Source organism: Hoplias malabaricus, chromosome 15, assembly GCF_029633855.1.
Source record: "Hoplias malabaricus isolate fHopMal1 chromosome 15, fHopMal1.hap1, whole genome shotgun sequence".
Taxonomy (NCBI): Eukaryota; Metazoa; Chordata; class Actinopteri; order Characiformes; family Erythrinidae; genus Hoplias; species Hoplias malabaricus.
This window is the reverse complement of record NC_089814.1, coordinates 8372475-8378474: the sequence shown is the minus strand read 5'-3', so window position 1 is coordinate 8378474 and position 6000 is coordinate 8372475.

Below are 6000 nucleotides of genomic sequence, written 5' to 3'. Positions count from 1 at the left end.
ATACCCTTCTGAAGGAGGGGAGGGAGAGAGTGAGGTCCTGAAGGGGAACATGGGAGGGGCTGAAGGGGGTGTGGCTCCCTTCTCTCTGAGTTATGTAAGCAATCCTCCTGCTTATAATTTAGTCCTTTTTTTTTTCTTTTATCTGTCTGAATGTTGTGTGTGTGTGTGTGTGTGTGTGTGTGTTTATTTAGAAATGCGCTGACCAGGGTTGTGCAAACTTTAGTACACAGTTGCAGCCTTCCTCACAGGAATGAAATGCTGCTTTTCTGATGTAGATCTTGTCCCCTCCGCAGATCAGAATCAGTTTTCCGAAAACGTCTCATTGGAAATGACACATTGTGTTGGTCAACTATTGTCAAATGTCCTGCTCGGCTGATTTTTGAAGTGAAAGCAGCTGAAACTACGGATACTGGAGGCCTGTGCTAGCATTTCTCCTGCGGTGTTGCTATCAGTGTGTGAAGAGTGGGAGAAGAGGGTTGCGTTGACAATCCAACACAATGGGCAGCACCTTGAACACATTTTATAAGTGTCAAGTCAAGAGAGTTTTATTGTCAATTCTGCATATGTTTAGGACGTACAAAGGATTGAAATTACGTTACTCTCCACTCCAAGATGCAGAGACATTTAACAAAAAACAGACTAAAATCAACTAAGCTAAGTATATAAATATATGAAAGTGAACAAACAGAAGACAAGTGCAGGACGTACGATACCAGCAGCTCACTGATAGACATACAGGGGTTGGACAATGAAACTGAAACACCTGTCATTGTAGTGTGGGAGGTTTCATGGCTAAATTGGAGCAGCCTGGTGGACAATCTTCATTAACTCCACACTGCACCAGTAAGAGCAGAGTGTGAAGGGTTAATTAGCAGAGGATAAGAGCACAGTTTTGCTCAAAATATCACAATGCACACAACATTATGGGCGACACACCAGAGTTCACCTGCACCTACAGAGAGCCACAGTATCCATGGTAACACCATGTTACCACATGTCACAACATTAGCACACCACCAAGAAGAACGAAACACATCCAACACATTCACTGTGGACGCAAGAGGACGCTGTCTGAGAGGGATGTTCGGGTGCTGACCCGGATTGTATCCAAAAAACATAAAACCACGGCTGCCCAAATCACGGCAGAATTAAATGTGCACCTCAACTCACCTGTTTTCACCAGAACTGTCCGTCGGGAGCTCCACAGGGTCAATACACACGGCCGGGCTGCTGTAGCCAAACCTTTGGTCACTCACGCCAATGTTAAACGTCGGTTTCAATGGTGCAAGGAGCGCAAATCTTGGGCTGTGGACAATGTGAAACATGTATTGTTCTCTGATGAGTCCACCTTTACTGTTTTCCCCACATCCGGGAGAGTTACAGTGTGGAGAAGCCACAAAGAAGCTTACCACCCAGACTGTTGCATGCCCAGAGTGAAGCATGGGGGTGGATCAGTGATGGTTTGGGCTGCCGTATCATGGCATTCTTTTGGTCCAATACTTGTGCTAGATGGGTGCGTCACTGCCAAGGACTACCGAACTATTCTGGAGGACCATGTGCATCCAACGGTTCAAACACTGTGTCCTGAAGGCGGTGCCGTGTATCAGGACGACAATGCACCAATACACACAGCGAGACTGGTGAAAGACTGGTTTGATGAACATGAAAGTGAAGTTGAACATCTCCCATGGCCTGCACAGTCACCAGATCTAAATATTAATAATTTGATATTATAATAATAACTAAATAATAATTTGAGCCACTTTGGGGTGTTTTGGAGGAGCGAGTCAGGACACGTTTTCCTCCACCAGCATCACGTAGAGACCTGGCCACTATCCTGCAAGAAGAATGGCTTCAAATCCCTCTGACCACTGTGCAGGACTTGTGTATGTCATTCCCAAGACGAACTGACGCTGTATTGGCCACAAAAGGAGGCCCTACACCTTACTAATAAATTACTGTGGTCTAAAACCAGGTGTTTCACTTCCATTGTCCAACCCCTGTACATGAGACAATGGGACACTAATTGAAGACAATAACCTGATTTGGAGGTAGGATACTGGATGTACAAGGCAGAGTAGACAATAGTGCAAGATAATCGTATAACAATTAAGTGGTCAGAAACTTGTAAATAGCTCATGAAAGAATAAAGTTACGTTAAAACCAAGCACACCATTGTTTTTCTTGTTAACTTCCCAATAATGTGTCACATGATCCTCTTCCCATTGAAAAATCAAAAGTTGGATCCAAAATGGCTGACTTCAAAATGGGCACCATGGTCACCACCCATCTTGAAAAGTTTCCCCCCTCCCATATACTAATGTGCCACAAACAGGAAGTTAATATCACCAACCATTCCCATTGTATTAAGGTGTATCCATATAAATGGCCCACCCTGTACTTCTTCTAATTTCAAGCAGCATGGAGGTCACTGTCTGTGGAGAGTGTGGTGTGTTCTTCCTGAGTCTGTGTGGGTTTCCTCCAGGTGCGCTGGTGTCCTCCCATGGTCCAAACACACATGTCAGTAGGTGGACTGACTGTGTCCAATAGTCCACAGATGTGAGTGTGTGAAATTGTTTACAGGTGTTTGAATGACTGTGTCCGTGTGTGATTCCTTGTGATGAACTGGTGCCCACTGCCATGAACTAGATGAAGTAGCTGCAATAGATGACTGAATGAATAAATGTTAAATTCATTCATTATTTTATTCATTGTCAGCAACACTTATGCAGTTCAGGGTGGCGGTGGGTCCGGAGCCTACCCAGACACAGGGAGAACACACCACACTCCTCACAGACAGTCACCCGGAGGAAACCCACACAGACACAAGGAGAAAACAGCACACTCCTCACAGACAGTCACCCGGAGGAAACCCACACAGACACAAGGAGAAAACAGCACACTCCTCACAGACAGTCACCCGGAGGAAACCCACCCAGACACAGAGAGAACACACCACACTCCTCACAGACAGTCACCCGGAGGAAACCCACCCAGACACAGAGAGAACACACCACACTCCTCACAGACAGTCACCCGGAGGAAACCCACACAGACACAGAGAGAACACACCACAGGATTCAGTGTTTAATATGTGAACTGTCACTGTTGTGACATGGTTGACTGTACTCTTCAAAACCAGCAGTGACCTCCACCACTCTACACTCTCAGACACACTGTCATTGTGTGGGTACCTCACCTTCACCTTCATCTTCAGTACCTTTGGTAAGGGAACATAACTGCACCGTATTTTAAATTTGTGTTGATTTCATACGCCCCACTTAATCTCCAGGACTTGTATTATGTTGTTTTATTTGACACACTTCTATAATGAAAGATAACTGATATCCGCCTCTCTGTCTGGAGAAGAGAATGTAATGCACCTTTAGTCTCAGAGAGCAGTGTATTTATAACATTTAACTCTTCAGACATTCGCCACCACTTCGACAGTTCAGACGTGGTATGTTTCTATAGAACGAAGCATTTAATATGGGCCTACACACGCCCACTTTCTTTACATCTTCATGCTCTATTTCTCCACATACTTTCAGAGTAATCACATTCGTGATGTTTGGGAGTCTATGAGGTTGTTTGTCTTTTCGTGTTGTTCTCAGATTCGGCCGCTGCCTGATAATCCAATCAATAAATCTGTCCCAAAGGTCATCAGGAGGTGCTTTCGTTCACAACATTTTACCCTCTTGCATAATAAATGATAAAAGCTTTTTCCAAAAGCAGTGGTGATCAGCTGCAGATCTCTGAACCTGCATTTTAAACTGCAGCGTTAAGGCTATTTATAAATCCCTTTCATTGATTTCATTTCCAGTCAAAAGATAAAACATTTCATTTATGCTTCAACAGCCTTAAATTATCACTTACCTGTGCTTACTGTTATCTTACTTTTGATCACTTATTATATCACTTTTACAGATGGATTAAAGAAATGCGGTAACAGTGTCACCACAGGGAGTGTCACTGCCACAGCTCCAGGGTCTCGGGGTCCTGGGCTTGATCCTCGTCCACAGTCACTGTCTGTGAGGAGTGTGGTGTGTTCTCCCTGTGTCGGCATGGGTTTCCTCCGGATGACTATCTGTGAAGAGTGTGGTGTGTTCTCCCTGTGTCTGTGTGGGTTTCCTCCGGGTGACTGTCTGTGAGGAGTGTGGTGTGTTCTCCCTGTGTATGTGTGGGTTTCCTCCGTGTGACTGTCTGTGAGGAGTATGGTGTGTTCTCCCTGTGTCTGCGTGGGTTTCCTCCGGGTGACTGTCTGTGAGGAGTGTGGTGTGTTCTCCCTGTGTCTGTGTGGGTTTCCTCCGGGTGACTGTCTGCGAAGAGTGTGGTGTGTTCTCCCTGTGTCTGCGTGGGTTTCCTCCGGGTGACTCTCTGCGAAGAGTGTGGTGTGTTCTCTCTGTGTCTGCGTGGGTTTTCTCCGGGTGACTCTCTGCGAAGAGTGTGGTGTGTTCTCCCTGTGTCTGCGTGGGTTTCCTCCGGGTGACTGTCTGCGAAGAGTGTGGTGTGTTCTCTCTGTGTCTGCGTGGGTTTCCTCCGGGTGACTGTCTGTGAGGAGTGTGGTGTGTTCTCCCTGTGTCGGCGTGGGTTTCCTCCGGATGACTATCTGTGAAGAGTGTGGTGTGTTCTCCCTGTGTCTGAGTGGGTTTCCTCCGGATGACTATCTGTGAAGAGTGTGGTGTGTTCTCCCTGTGTCTGTGTTGGTTTCCTCCAGGTGACTGTCTGTGAGGAGTGTGGTGTGTTCTCCCTGTGTCCGCGTGGGTTTCCTCCGGGTGACTGTCTGTGAGGAGTGTGGTGTGTTCTCCCTGTGTCTGCGTGGGTTTCCTCCGGGTGACTGACTGTGAGGAGTGTGGTGTGTTCTCCCTGTGTCTGTGTAGGTATCCTCCGGGTGCTCTGGTTTCCTCGCACAGTCCGAAATCACCATATTGGTAGGTGGATAAGCTGTGTGCAACTGTCCACAAGTATGTGTGTGTGTGTGTGTGTGTGTGTGTGTGTGTGTGTGACTGGGTGATGGTGTTTAATGCCCTGTCATGGACTAGGTGCCTCAAGATTCTGGTTCGGATCTGGACCCTGGACAGAGCAGCTGACTGCATGGTCTTGTTTCACTGTGTATGGGATGGTGGGCTCCAGATCCCCAAAAAATATGGTCACAGTTGCTTGATTGTGCATACACAGCTTGTATAATCTCTACAGAAAAACATGAAAATAGTTGGGATGCTGTGGAGAAGCTGCACATGAGGTCACCATGCCCAGTGCGCGAGTCTGGGCTAAAGGGTTGTAAAGCCTCTGAATATTGTGCTGTTGGACAGTGAAACTGTTATTTGGACTGATACAATTCCATTCAGTACATCTGGGATGAGATGGAGTGATGTTTTTGATCCATAACTAATCATCTACCGTCAGCACCTGACCTCACAAATGCTCTAAAGGTTGACCATCATTAGCAAAGTGAGGACAAAATCCCTGTTAATAAATTGTGGGATGAGTAGTTGTCCGTACACATTTGGCCAAGCATTGTAGTTCATGAATGACTGACCCGAGCTCCTACAGCATGTGCCTTTCGAGCCAAGGGAGAGTTTGTACCACTGTTCGTGATTGAAGTAGTTGAACACACTTATGAATGCGAGAGGTGTAGCTTTAGTGTTGATGAGGCTCTCAGTCTTTAAAAACACACGGCAGGACATCGACTCACCTTCAAGTCAGAGTCATTTGTGCCTTGGTCAGCAGAGAGTAATCATTACAAACACAGCTGTCTGTGAGGGGCACACACACAATAAAAGCTTTCAGGTTAAACTTCAGCCGCACAGAAAGAACTGTCAGAACGCGTAGGTTTCTCATCAAATGAATGTGCTCGCAATGAAGTGTCCACATCTTCACAACAGCTACACAGCTCCAAAGCTAGTTCTGAAGTTGCATGCACAGAGAAATGCAAACCATTTATAATCTTTTCAACAAAGTCATTAGTTGTTAAAATGAGGTCATTCTGAGAGAGCGTGA